This window comes from Schistocerca americana, chromosome 2 (assembly GCF_021461395.2).
Source record: "Schistocerca americana isolate TAMUIC-IGC-003095 chromosome 2, iqSchAmer2.1, whole genome shotgun sequence".
In the NCBI taxonomy this organism is placed as follows: domain Eukaryota; kingdom Metazoa; phylum Arthropoda; class Insecta; order Orthoptera; family Acrididae; genus Schistocerca; species Schistocerca americana.
In genome coordinates, this window is record NC_060120.1 from 253,625,393 (window position 1) to 253,641,176 (window position 15,784).

Sequence of the window (15,784 nt, forward strand, 5' to 3'; positions counted from 1 at the left end):
ACGAGTGTACCATGAATATCAGGAATCTGGTAAAACGTCAAATCTCCGACATCGCTGCTAGCGGAAAAAGATCCTGCAAGAACGGAACCAATGACGACTAAAGAGAATCGTTCAGTGTGAGAGAAGTACAACCTCTCTGCACATTGCAGCAGATTTCAGTGCTGGGCCATCAAAAAGTGACAGCGTGTGACCCATTCAACGAAACGTCATCGCTATGGGCTTTCGGAGCCGAAGACCCACTCGTGTACGCTTGATGACTGCACGACACAAAGCTTTACGCCTTGCCTGGACCCGTCAACACCAACTTTGGACTGTTGATGACTGTAAACATGTTGCCTGATCGGACGAGTCTCGTTTCAACTTGTATCGAGTGGATGGACGTGTACGGGTATGGAGACAACCTCGTGAATCCATGGACCCTGCATGTCAGCAGGGGACTGTTCAAGCTGGTGGGGGCTCTATAATGGTGTGGGGCGTGTGCAGTTGGAGTGATATGGGACACCTGATGCTTCTAGATATGACTCTGACAGGTGTCACGTACGTAAGCATTCTATCTGATCAGCTGCATCCATTCATGTCAGCATTCGGACGGACTTGGGCAGTTCCAGCAGAACAATGCGGCACCCCACATTTCCAGAATTGCTACAGATTGGATCCAGGAACACTCTTATGAGTTTAAACACTTTCGGCTCCAGGAACATTCTTCTAAGTTTAAATACTTTCGCCTCCAGGAACACTCTTCCGCTGGCCACCACACTCCCAAGACATGAACATTATTGAGCATATCTGGAGTCTCTTGCAACGTGCTGATCAGAAGAGATCTCCACCCGCTCGTACCCTTACGGATTTATGGACAGGCCTGCAGGATTCATGCTGTCAGTTCCCTCCAGCAGTGCTTCAACATTAATCGAGGCCATGCCAGTCGTGTTGCGGCACTTCTGCGTGCTCGTGGGGGCCCTACACGATATTAGGCAGGTGTGCCAGTTTCTTTGGCTCTTCAGTGAATGTATTCCTTAGTCTCACATTGGCACTGGCATCAACACTGTTTAAGAAATTGTATATCTGTAATCCTGGGCTAACAATCACCAGTGGTCAAAGTAACCTCAAAGCGGAGAAATCGTGCACATGACCTCAAAAATCGTAATGTAATGGCAGATAAGTATATGTGAACAAAATAATCAGTGGTCTGTTTTGATAATTAATTACGTAACGTACATGACATAGTTGAAAACCCAGATTGTCTTAGAGTCTTGGTGGATTTTTCACAACCTGATTATAACACACTTTTTATGTACAATTGTAAGTCGCAACAGGTTCTCCAACAGTTACGCAAGAAAATCAGCACTAATGGTGCCATTTAGGGTATATTAATGGAACTTTAGCACTAAACTGTACATACTAAACACCCAAATGAGACGTAGAAGAGGACTGTAAAACATCTGGTGTATGAATGGTCAAAGCAATCACGGCAATCAAGTTATACCCGAACTACGTTACCTTCATTCATCACATTAGAACACCACTGTTCGGTCAGCAAAGTCTGAGGAGTGTGGGCTTAGAAAACCGGATGTGGAAGGTTCGATCTCAATGTGGCGCACTGGGTTAGTTGTTTAATTTTGGCTTTTCAATCGAAAAACAGTAATTCACCACATCTTGGACGAAACGTGTGCAATTAGTCAGTTCAGTATCTCGCCTGGGACACGGAACGAAATTTCGACAGTGAAATTGATAACAGACTCCTATAATTTAACGCACTCTGTGCGATAGTTAGAAGTATGCTAAAAAAAGGCTACGAAAAAGACGCAAGCAAAATTCTACAAAGTTATGGAAGTTCTTAGGTTCCGTCACAAAAGGACATGAGCAGCGTCCAGACTGTGGAAATGATTTTTCTTCGCACTGTTAAAAGATGCACCAGAGAAGATCGCTTCAGACATGAAGATATTGGAAATGAATTACAAGTTGAGTCAAAGCACAAAACAATTACGTTCAAACAGGAAGGCACTGAGTGAACATGTAGATAGAAATCATGAAAATGGACTTACCAACAAATTTTGACTACAAACATAGAGGGACAAGACACAGGGGAAGGCAACGTAAGTCATGACTACAGCTTATTGACCGGGACTGGAAAGACCATCTAATACACAAAGGGGTAAGAAGAAGAAGAAGAAGAAGAAGAAGAAGAAGAAGTGAACGGGAGAAATCCTCTATTAAGAGCCGGACGGAAACAAACGGAAACGAATACACACCCGCGAACCGAGATCTTGGAAGAGAACAGCCACAAGAGTTCTGCGCTGCCACGCGAGCCGATCCGCAACATCAAACGGGCGGTCCTATTCTCCGATGTTGTATTTTAATACCCGATATCAGTTCCAAAGGACACGTTGGAATCGTTGGCGCCGGTCGCGACACCTACAACGTGCTCATGCACAAACAACAGTTGACCGGCGTTGTCTGGTGAAACATTGTTGTGATGCCTCGTGTAGGGAGGAGAAATGCGTACCATCACGTTTCCGACTTTGATAAAGGTTTATCGTATCGCGACATTGCTGCTCGCGTTGGTCGAGATCCAATGACTGTTAGCAGAATATGGAATCGGTGGGTACAGGAGGGTAATACGGAACGCCGTGCTGGATCCTAACCGCCTCGTATCACTAGAAGTCGAGATGACAGGCATCTTATCCACATGGCTGTAACGGATCGTGCAACCACGTCTCGATCCCTGAGTCAACAGATGGGGACGTTTGCAAGACAACAACCATCTGCACGAGCAGTTCGACGACGTTTGCAGCAGCATGGACTATCAGCTCGGAGACCATGGCTGCGGTTACCTTTGACGCTGCATCACAGACAAGAGCGCCTGCGATGGTGTACTCAACGACGAACCTGGGTGCACAAATGGCAAAACAAATGGCATCCGTGTTTGGCGACATCGTGGTGAACGCACGTTGGAAGCGTGTATTCGTCATCGCCATACTGGCGTATCACCCGGCGTGATGGTATGGGGTGCCATTGGTTACACGTCTCGGTCACCTAGTTCACATTGACGGCACTGTGAACAGTGGACGTTACATTTGAGATGTGTTACGACCCGTGGCTCTACCCTTCATTCGATCCCTGCGAAACCCTACATTTCAGCAGGATAATGCACGACCACATGTTGCAGGCCCTGTGCGTGCCTTTCTCGATACAGAAAATGTTCGACTGCTGCCCTGGCCAGCACATTCTCCAGATATCTCAGCAACTGAAAACATCTGGTCAACGGTGGCCGAGCAACTGGCTCGTCACAATACGCCAGTTACTACTCTTGATGAACTGTGGTATCGTGTTGAAGCCGCATGGATAGCTGTTCCCGTACACGCCATCCAAGTTCTGTTTGACTCAATGCCCAGGCGTATCAAGGTCGTTATTAAGGCCAGAGGTGGTTGTTCGGGGTACTGATTTCTCAGAATCTATGCACCCAAATTGCGTGAAAATGTAATCACATATCAGTTCTAGTATAATATATTTTTCCAATGAATACACGTTTATCATTTGCATTTCTTCTTGGTGTAGCAATTTTAATGGCCAGTATATATATATATATATATATATATATATATATATATATATATATATATATATATATAGGGTGTTACAAAAAGGTACGGTCAAACTTTCAGGAAACATTCCTCACACACAAAGAAAGAAAATATGTTATTTGGACATGTGTCCGGAAACTCTTACTTTCCAGGTTAGAGCTCATTTTATTACTTCTCTTCAAATTACATTAATCATGGAATGGAAACTCACAGCAACAGAACGTACCAGCGTGACTTCAAACACTTTGTTACAGGAAATGCTCAAAATGTCCTCCGTTAGCGAGGATACATGCATCCACCCTCCGTCGCACGGAATCCCTGATGCGCTGATGCAGCTCTGGAAAATGGCGTATTGTATCACAGCCGTCCACAATACGAGCACGAAGAGTCTCTACATTTGGTACCGGGGTTGCGCAGACAAGAGATTTCAAATGCACCCATAAATGAAAGTCAAGAGGGTTGAGGTCAGGAGAGCGTGGAGGCCATGAAATTGGTCCGCCTCTACCAATCCATCGGTCACAGAATCTGTTGTTGAGAAGCGTACGACCACTTCGACTGAAATGTGCAGGAGCTCCATCGTGCATGAACCACATGTTGTGTCGTACTTGTAAAGGCACATGTACTAGCAGCACAGGTAGAGTATCCCGTATGAAATCATGATAACGTGCTCTATTGAGGGTAGGTGGAAGAACATGGGGCCCAATCAAGATATCACCAACAATGCCTGCCCAAACGTTCACAGAAAATCTGTGTTGATGACGTGATTGTACAATTGCGTGTGGATTCTCGTCAGCCCACACATGTTGATTGTGAAAATTTACAATTTAATCGCGTTGGAATGAGGCCTCATTCTAAAAGGAACATTTGCACTGAAATGAGGATTGACACATTGTTGGATGAACCATTCGCAGCAGTGTACCCGTGGAGGCCAATCAGCTGCTGATAGTGCCTGCACACGCTCTACATGGTACAGAAACAACTGGTTCTCCCGTAACACTCTCCATACAGTGACGTGGTCAACGTTACCTTGTACAGCAACAACTTCTCTGACACTGACATTAGGGTTATCGTCAACTGCACGAAGAATTGCTTCGTCCGTTGCAGGTGTCCTCGTCGTTCTAGGTCTTCCGCAGTCGCGAGTCATAGGCTGGAATGTTCCGTGCTCCCTAAGACGCCGATCAATTGCTTCGAACGTCTTCCTGTCGGGACACCTTCGTTCTGGAAATCTGTCTCGATACAATCGTACCACGCCACGGGTATTGCCCCGTGCTAATCCATACATCAAATGGGCATCTGCCAACTCCGCATTTGTAAACATTGCACTAACTGCAAAACCACTTTCGTGATGAACACTAACCTGTAGATGCTACGTAATGAGGTGCTTGATGCTAGTACTGTAGAGCAATGGGTCGCATGTCAACACAAGCACCGAAGTCAACATTACCTTCCTTCAACTGGGCCAACTGGCGGTGAATCGAGGAAGTACAGTACATTCTGACGAAACTAAAATGATCTCTAACATGGAAATTAAGCATTTCCGGACACATGTCCACATAACATCTTTTCTTTATTTGTGTGTGAGGAATGTTTCCTGAAAGTTTGGCCGTACCTTTTTGTAACACCCTGTATATAAACGTTCTAAGCTCCTTACCAAGAGAAAACTGTGTCGTGTGTAGGAAATGGAAGGTGTATTATCTTGTCCGACGGCCAGTACGTAGTTGGATCTCACTATTATAAATTTCTTCTTTCTAGGGTTACATAAAGTCATTGGTACTTGAAACCTCAGTAGAGACTGGAGAGTAACTGGTTGATGGGATTCTAGCTGGATGTCCCGTTGTAGAACATACTGCAGAAGTACTTGAGAAAGTGAAATAAAACTTAATGCTCCGTTCTATTTCACTTCTAACACTCGCTGTGAGATTTCAAAACACAAGGCTAAAATGCAAGCAGTTCTGTACGCATGGTTTCTGGATTCATACTCCGACGTCATGTCTGTTGGCGACCATGAGCGCGCGAGGCCTGTGACTTATGCCTTATACTATTTCCGAGGATGATGTGTCCACATTCAGTGACAGAGTATTCGCGTGGACTAACAGCCCTGTGGAGGCGATCTCTTCCTTTATATTTATCAAAGCTGTGATGTCCGTCGATAAGTGAGGTACTACGAGCTTATGTTGTTGCTGTAGGGGAATAAATTGTTTAGGTAAAAAATGACGTCCGACCGTTGCTTACGTATCTTTAACAACTCTTTTTTGCATCCGTGTCATCTAAAAGCTGGGTACATCTTCGCTCCTTCGTCGGTCGTTATCGAAACAATAACTGGTTGTCTCCTGAGACCATACATGCGGCAGAGATACTATGATGAGACAGTGTATCACTGTTGACATAATATGTCTCTCTGAAAGTCATGCGATCACTGGTTAAGATTTACACGACTTAGCTTAGCATTTAACTTCTGTAGAGTATAAGCGGGGAAGGAAGTTGACACATTCATCAGAAGCTGTCAAAAATCTAAGAACAAAGAAATTCATAAATTTTTTTCTAGAATAGCATATCGGAAGGAAGTGCGACAGAATCATTCATAATAGTAAATGTATGCCGAGTACCTGCAGGTAATTTTGATGTGTTCATAAATCACTTTGAAGCCCTACTGATCTGTTGTTGTTGTTGTGGTCTTTAGTCCTGAGACTGGTTTGATGCAGCTCTCCAGTAAAGCTGCATGCCCTCGGGAAAAATTACGGCCGTAGTTTCCCCTTGCTTTCAGCCGTTCGCAGTACCAGCACAGCCAGGCCGTTTTGGTTATTGTTACAAGGCCAGATCAGTCAATCATCCAGACTGTTGCCCTTGCAACTACTGAAAAGGCTGCTGCCCCTCTTCAGGAACCACACGTTTCTCTGGCCTCTCAACAGATACCCCTCCGTTGTGGTTGCACCTACGGTACGGCTATCTGTATCGCTGAGGCACGCAAGCCTCCCCACCAACGGCAAGGTCCATTGTTCATTTAACAGAAAAATTGCGGTTTCTGCTGATTTTAATGTACATTTTCTTAAAAACTCTTCCAGTAAGAATTTGTTAGACTCAGTAACACTATCATTCAATTCAATTTCTACCACAAACTTTCCCATTAGGGTAGCTAATTGCTTACTAACAGCGATTGATAATGTTTTTATAAAAAGGTCTAATGAGCAAAGCTGTTCTCGCTACTCTCGATGACATGTTCTCCTGGCTGCTCTTAGCTCCCTTACACATGAGAGTGTGTGAGCCCGGCTTTCCGTATTGAATAACCTGACAGCGATGCATATATGGCTATTTTGAAATGCTCTGAAACAGGCAGTGCAGTTTATAAATCAATTATGAATCAGATCCTCACTTTATGCACAAAATTGCATTATATACCCTATAGTAAATGGCCTCTGAGACTATGATATTTCCTTTTGTTAAATGTTAACACTGATCAGGATATAAAATCTACTAAATCTGATTTCAAGAGGGTGGTCAATAAGCCAAAAATTCATTATTTTAGGACAATCCTGAAAGACATGAACTGGAGTGATGTACACAGTGGTCATGGCACGAACAAGAAATACAAGACTTTTATTAATGAAGTAATTATCTTATTTCAGTACTGTTTTTCCTCAAAACTAACTCAGATTAGACCAAAGTCAACAAAGAATCCGGAGAATAAAGATATCTCGTAAAACAAAAAGGCAACTGTAATTGATAATTAGTAACAGTTCTGATTTTCGTGTATCAGCTCGTTGCAAGACATGCTGCAATATATTAAAGACAATAATACAGACATCAAAGCAAATGCATGATGAGAAGAAGATAATCTCATCAGTTAAAAAATAAAGACAATATGGGATATAGTGAAGCAGGGAGAACCAGACATGTAGAGGAACAGAGAGCATTAAGAATAAATGACACATTGATAGCAGATGCGTGCATTGTTACTGTGGTGTTGGCAGAAGAGCCAACACCGTGTTACTAGTGGAGGCCGAAATGCACGTGTTTTAGCTCACGCAGGCTGGCACGAGGAGGGAAGAGCTATACTGACGTGAGGTCTGGAACATGACAAGGAATGAGAATTCAGAAAGTGGACGTAATTAGATTGATACTTAACTTTAATCCATTAATGATGAACGTCGCTCTTGACGGTACATGATTCACAATATCAATATCAATAGTAACTGAATATGGCGCCTTGCTAGGTCGTAGCAAATGACGTAGCTCAAGGCTATGCTAAACTGTTGTCTCTGGAAATGAGAGCGTATGTAGGCAGTGAACCATCGCTAGCAAAGTCGGCTGTACAACTGGGCGAGCGCTAGGAAGTCTCTCTAGACTAGACCTGCTGTGTGGCGGCGCTCGGTCTTGCAATCACTGATAGTAGTGGCGACACGCGGGTCCGACGTATACTAACGGACCGCGGACGATTTAATGGCTACCACCTAGCAAGTGTGGTGTCTGGCGGTGACACCACAGTTGCAAAACTTTTTAACAAACATTTCGTTACTGTTACTGAGAAGGTGGGATTGTTAGGTTCAGTAGATGCTACCATGGAATACCTCAGACCAATCAGTACAAACAACTTTAATAATGTGAATGTGGCCCTCACCATACCAGTACAGGTAATGTCCAGCATCAAATCATTAAAATAGAAAAATCTAGTTGTTATGATGAAAGGTAAGTAAAATTAACTAAGGGATATGCCTCTGAGTTTAGTAAGACATATGTAAGAAGTCATTTATGAGGGAGGCATTTGTTGCGTGGTTAAAATATGCTGGAGTTAAGTCTTTGATTAAAAAAGGAGATAAAGAAACACAATCAAAATTCCCTCCAATTTGACTTCTGCCAATGCTCTCGAAAATTTTAAAAAAGGCGATAAACAATCTACTTCTTAATGATCTGATAACAAATAATATACTGTCAAAGTCATTGTTCAGATTTCTAAAGGGTTCTGATATTCAGATACCTGTCTATACATACAGCGAGAATGTATTTGACTCATTAGACAGTAAATTACGGGTGACTGGTATATTTTTTAATGTCAAAAGCATTTAACAGTGCGTCCGAATCTCGTGGTCGTGTGGTAGCGTTCTCGCTTCCCGCGCCCGGGTTCCCGGGTTCGATTCCCGGCGGGGTCAGGGATTTTCTCTGCCTCGTGATGACTGGGTGTTGTGTGATGTCCTTAGGTTAGTTAGGTTTAAGTAGTTCTAAGTTCTAGGGGACTGATGACCATAGATGTTAAGTCCCATAGTGCTCAGAGCCGTTTGAACCATTTAACAGTGTAAATCACAATGTCCTTTTAAGTAAATTATAATATTATCAGGTAACAGAAAATACTGGAAAATTGTTCAAATCCTATATCTCTGACAGGGAACAAAGGCTGTCATTACGAAACAGACGTATATTAACAGAGGTAGGACGTCAAATGGGCCACTTGAAGCTTGAGAGGCACGATAGGACATTTTAATTTCCATTTTCTATACTTCTATAAATAAATTCATAAAACTTTGTCAGCATGACCAGGAAGGATTCAGAATTCACACTCATAGCAGTGGAAGTTGAAAAACATAACAAAATAAAATTTTTGCATGTGGAATTCCATCATTTTTTTCACTTACTATTGGGTGCATTTGTTGCTATAGATACATTTTTCTTCATAAGTAAGAAATATTCCTCGGTGAATTTTGCACAGCATAAAAACTATACTTACAGGTGTATGAAACTTAAGAATTTGTTTAATTTATGAGAAAATGAATGAGCTGATACATTTTAAACTTCATATTTAGAAGAATCTCAAAATTTATAGTTAATTATCTCAATTTTTAACACAGTTTTTATTAGATTTGGAAAATTCTAGAGTTTCATGCACCTGTAAGTATGGTTTGTATGCTGTGCAAAATTCATCGAAAAATTTTTCTTATGAAGAAAAGTGTACCTACAGCAACAATGCAGCCAATAGCAAGTGAAAAAGTGATGAAATTTCACATGTAAAAAAAAACTTATTTCATTGTGTTTTTGAACTTCCACTGCTATGAGTGTGAATCCTGAATCCTTCCTAGTCATGCTGACAAAGTTTAAAAGTTATCTGGCATCATTCAACTGCGGACTAATCACATGTGGTAGGCCACAGGGTACTACCCTAGGATCCTCACCAATTCATGTATGTACCAGTGACCTTTCATCAATAACATTACCAAATACCAAGTTTTTTTGTTTGCAGATGACACAAACATTGCAATAAACAGCAAATCAAGTAAAGTCCTAAAAAGATCGGTTAATAACATTTTCATGGACGTTAATAAATGATTCGTAGCCAGTACTTCGTCATTAAACTTTGAGAAATACACTGCATGCAACTTAAAACTTGCAAGTGGTTTCCTGCCGGTATGTACTTTAAGTACATATTTTAAATATGACGACACACAGATAAAACAAGTTTACAGTCTTAAATCTTGGGATTACAGCACGATAATAAATTCAGCTGGGAGGGGATACCATGGAACTGCTGAAGCGCATAAGCAAATCTCTGTTAGCTATGCGAATGTTGTCAGACTTAGCTGATATGAAAACAAAAAGCTAGCCTACTGTACTTACTTTTATTCCACAATGTCACATGGGACCTTTTTTGGTGTAAAAACAGGTAATACACCTTCCTTCTCCCTATTCTTTGTGGTTGACAGTAGGAATACTGGTTTTGCTTAGTTTCTGCCGAGTAATGCATTACAGCGTCTGCTCTATTACAGGCTATTACAAATGATTGAAGCGATTTCATAAATTCACTGTAGCTCCATTCATTGACATATGGTCACGACACACTACAGATACGTAGAAAAACTCATAATGTTTTGTTCAGCTGAAGCCACACTTCAGGTTTCTGCCACCAGAGCGCTCGAGAGCGCAGTGAGACAAAATGGCGACAGGAGCCGAGAAAGCGTATGTCGTGCTTGAAATGCACTCACATCAGTCAGTCATAACAGTGCAACGACACTTCAGGACGAAGTTCAACAAAGATCCACCAACTGCGAACTCCATTCGGCGATGGTATGCGCAGTTTAAAGCTTCTGGATGCCTCTGTAAGGGGAAATCAACGGGTCGGCCTGCAGTGAGCGAAGAAACGGTTGAACGCGTGCGGGCAAGTTTCACGCGTAGCCCGCGGAAGTCGACGAATAAAGCAAGCAGGGAGCTAAACGTACCACAGGATGGTGCTCCACCGCACTTCCATCATGATGTTCGGCATTTCTTAAACAGGAGATTGGAAAACTGATCGATCGGTCATGGTGGAGATCATGATCTGCAATTCATGTCATGGCCTCCACGCTCTCCCGACTTAACCCCATGCAATTTCTTTCTGTGGAGTTATGTGAAAGATTCAGTGTTTAAACCTCCTCTACCAAGAAACGTGCCAGAACTGCGAGCTCGCATCAACGATGCTTTCGAACTCATTGATGGGGACATGCTGCGCTGAGTGTGGGAGGAACTTGATTATCGGCTTGATGTCTGCCGAATCACTAAAGGGGCACATATCGAACATTTGTGAATGCCTAAGAAAACTTTTTGAGTTTTTGTATGTGTGTGCAAAGCATTGTGAAAATATCTCGCCGGCCGCGGTGGTCTCGCGGTTCTAGGCGCTCAGTCCGGAACCGCGCGACTGCTACGGTCGCAGGTTCGAATCCTGCCTCGGGCATGGATGTGTGTGATGTCCTTAGGTTAGTTAGGTTTAAGTAGTTCTAAGTTCTAGGGGACTGATGACCGCAGCTGTTAAGTCCCATAGTGCTCAGAGCCATTTGAACCATTTTTTTTTGAAAATATCTCAAATAATAAAGTTATTGTAGAGCTGTGAAATCGCTTCAATCATTTGTAATATCCCTGTATTTGTAACTTATTTAAGACTATACGCAGCGACGTGAAGAAAATTCGGTGTTATATCAACAATTCCTTGATTTATGGGCTCACCTTTCGTCTGAACTCCAATAGTAAGTGAGGTAAACTAACGTTGTCATCAACCAGAAGGTTGGTTTGCATGCCGCAGCGCTTGGGTCTGCTGGAAGTTGTCTGCGGGGTTGCCTCCCGCCAACTTCTGAATTATCCAGCCAGTTAAGGGACCTTCACTTCCGAAACAAACAACTGACAGAAGCATAAGACCTCATAAGTGACAAAAGATAGTCCTAAAACAGCCTAAGGAATTGAATTCTGGACTTTGTAGACTTGCACTCACTCACTCACTTAACTACCGAGCAGTTCCACAAACAAGACACACAGGCTTAGATGTCTCTGAGCGGTTCGCAGGTAACTATCTATCTTAGTGCTCAGCACAGTTATGTCACTTGATGAACACGTAACGTTGTACGGAAGGTACACGGCGGGCAAAATGAAACTAGACTGTAAAAAATTTCATGTTCATTAAGACAGTTAACCCAATTCACATCAATATTTTAGGGGTCAGTTTCACTTTGCCCAGCTTGTATACAATAGATTTGAGACCATAAATTAACAGTACTCATGGAAAGAGGAAAATGGAAAGAAGAAGGATGTACACATGTACTGATTGTTAAGATACCCCCCAGAACTGGAGTTGTGCAACTGCAGTGGTCGGATAATGTCTATTAAAAGCTAGCGTGTGATTCAAACACAACTAAAAGGAATGTATTACATGCGTAATGTATCAGTCATGTGTTCATGTAAATTCTGAGCAGAGACAGTTAGTTGCATGTTCAATGGATTATTTGCACGATAAATCTTAATGATGTGGAACGAGTCGTATTATTTTCGCCTCATAAATAAATTTATAAATATGGTTACATGCTCAGCATTTACAATATTTTTTAATATACGGATGTGAATTAGTAATTCCTACCCACCATCTTTTACACCTTGCAATAAGAGAAATTGTCCGAGAGAATAAAAGGAGCTGTCAAGGAGGAACTTTGTGTTTGCAAATTTCACTTTGCACTTTGTTAGACATTTCATGTCACTGGGTAAGTGATCGAAAACTTTGGTTGCAGCGTTGTACACCGCTTTTGTGGCGAAGATAACGTTGTTGGTGTTGTTGTGGTCTTCAGTCCTGAGACTGGTTTGATGCAGCTCTCCATGCCATTCTGTCCTGTGCAAGCTTCTTCATCTCCCAGTACCTACTGCAACCTACATCCTTCTGAATCTGTTTAGTGTATTCATCTCTTGGTCTCCCTCTACGATTTTTACCCTCCACGCTGCCCTCCAATGCTAAATTTGTGATCCCTTGATGCCTCAAAACGTGTCCTACCAACCGATCCCTTCTTCTAGTCAAGTTGTGCCACAAACTTCTCTTCTCCCCAATCCTATTCAATACCTCCTCATTAGTTACGTGATCTACCCACCTTATCTTCAGCATTCTTCTGTAGCACCACATTTCGAAAGCTTCTATTCTCTTCTTGTCCAAACTAGTTCTCGTTCATGTTTCACTTCCATACATGGCTACGCTCCATACAAATACTTTCAGAAACGACTTCCTGACACTTAAATCTATACTCGATGTTAACAAATTTCTCTTCTTCAGAAACGCTTTCCTTGCCATTGCCAGTCTACATTTTATATCCTCTCTACTTCGACCATCATCAGTTACTTTGCTCCCTAAATAGCAAAACTCATGTACTACTTTAAGTGTCTCATTTCCTAATCTAATACCCTCAGCATCCCCCGATTTAATTTGACTACATTCCATTATCCTCGTTTTGCTTTTGTTGATGTTCATCTTATATCCTCCTTTCAAGATATTGTCCATTCCGTTCAACTGCTCTTCCAAGTCCTTTGCTGTCTCTGACAGAATTACAATGTCATCGGCGAACCTCAAAGTTTTTACTTCTTCTCCATGAATTTTAATACCTACTCCGAATTTTTCTTTTGTTTCCTTTACTGCTTGCTCAATATACAGATTGAATAACATCGGGGAGAGGCTACAACCCTGTCTCACTCCTTTCCCCACCACTGCTTCCCTTTCATGCCCCTCGACTCTTATAACTGCCATCTGGTTTCTGTAAAAAATTGTAAATAGCCTTTCGCTCCCTGTATTTTACCCCTGCCACCTTCAGAATTTGAAAGAGAGTATTCCAGTTAACATTGTCAAAAGCTTTCTCTAAGTCTACAAATGCTAGAAACGTAGGTTTGCCTTTCCTTAATCTTTCTTCTAAGATAAGTCGTAAGGTCAGTATTGCCTCACGTGTTCCAACATTTCTACGGAATCCAAACTGACCTTCCCCGAGGTCCTCTTCTGCCAGTTTTTCCATTCGTCTGTAAAGAATTCGCGTTAGTATTTTGCAGCTGTGACTTATTAAACTGATAGTTCGGTAATTTACACATCTGTCAATACCTGCTTTCTTTGGGATTGGAATTACTATATTCTTCTTGAAGTCTGAGGGTATTTCGCCTGTCTCATACATCTTGCTCACCAGAGGGTAGAGTTTTGTCATGACTGGCTCTCCCAAGGCCATCAGTAGTTCTAATGGAATGTTGTCTACTCCCGGGGCTTTGTTTCGACTCAGGTCTTTCAGTGCTCTGTCAAACTCTTCACGCAGTATCTTATCTCCCATTTTGTCTTCATCTACATCCTCTTCCATTTCCATAATATTGTCCTCAAGTACATCGCCCTTGTATAAACCCTCTATATACTCCTTCCATCTTTCTGCCTTCCCTTCTTTGCTTAGAACTGGATTGCCATCTGAGTTCTTCATATTCATACAAGTGGTTGTCTTCTCTCCAAAGGTCTCTTTAATGGACTAATGAATGTCGGTTTTCTTCTGGTATTGTAATTATGAACATTATTGATCCTTCCGAACTGCAGTGAGTTATTTACAATAATCCAATAAATATACTGTGAAGCAGTAGTCAAAATCCCTAGCTCCTTGAATAGATGCCTACAACATGATCATGGGGTGAGTACCACATATTATTATTATAGCGTGTTTTTGAGAAATGAAGACTTTCTTTCTTAAAGATGAGTTACTCTAAAACATTATTCTGCACAACATCACTGAACGAAAATACACAAAATACAGCATGTGAACTTACTGACTCGTCTCTCTGCAGTTATGCAATGATCTAAGCGCAAATTTAGATGAACTAAGTTGTTCCAGGAGATCCAAAATATGCTTTTCCCAGTTAAACTTCTCATTCATATGGACACCTAATTATTTTAAAATTTCCACCCTTTTTATTACTTTCTCACAATGTTGCTGTATTACCTCTAGATTAGCACAACTGAATATGTTGTGTCTTTTCAAAATTGAGAGTGAGACCATTCGCAGGAAACTAGTCAATGATACTTTTGTGTGACTGGACTGTTTACAGTACTAATGTCATCTGCAAAAAGAACTAATTATGCTTGTTGTATATTATGTGGAAGACCTTTCACATATACCAAGAACAATAGTGGACCTAAAATCGACCTTGGGGACCTCCTTACGTGATTCCCCTCCAGACAGAATAATTTCCCCAGATTACATCGGTTGAATTACTAAGTCCAACTTTCTTCATTCTTTTCGTTAGATATGACATTACCCACTGATTGGTTATACCGCCAGTTCCATAAAACTTTAATTTATCTATGAGAGTACTGTGATTCACACAGGTAATTGCTTTAGATGTTGTTGTTGTTGTTGTGGTCTTCAGTCCTGAGACTGGTTTGATGCATCTCTCCATGCTACTCTATCCTGTGCAAGCTTCTTCATCTCCCAGTACCTACTGCAGCCTACATCCTTCTGAATCTGCTTAGTGTATTCATCTCTTGGTCTCCCTTTACGATTTTTACCCTCCACGCTGCCCTCCAGTACTAAATTGATGATCCCTTGATGCCTCAGAACATGTCCGACCAACCGATCCCTTTTTCTAGTCAAGTTTTGCCACAAACTCCTCTTCTCCCCAATTCTATTCAATACCTCCTCATTAGTTATGTGATCTACCCATCTAATCTTCAGCATTCTTCTGCAGCACCACATTTCGAAAGCTTCTATTCTCTTCTTGTCCAAATTATTTATCGTCCATGTTTCACTTCCATACATGGCTACACTCCATACAAATACTTTCAGAAACGACTTCCTGACACTTAAATATATACTCGATGTTAACAAATTTCTCTTCTTCAGAAACGCTTTCCTTGCCATTGCCAGTCTGCATTTTATATCCTCTCTACTTCGACCATCGTCAGTTATTTTGCTCCCCAAATAGCA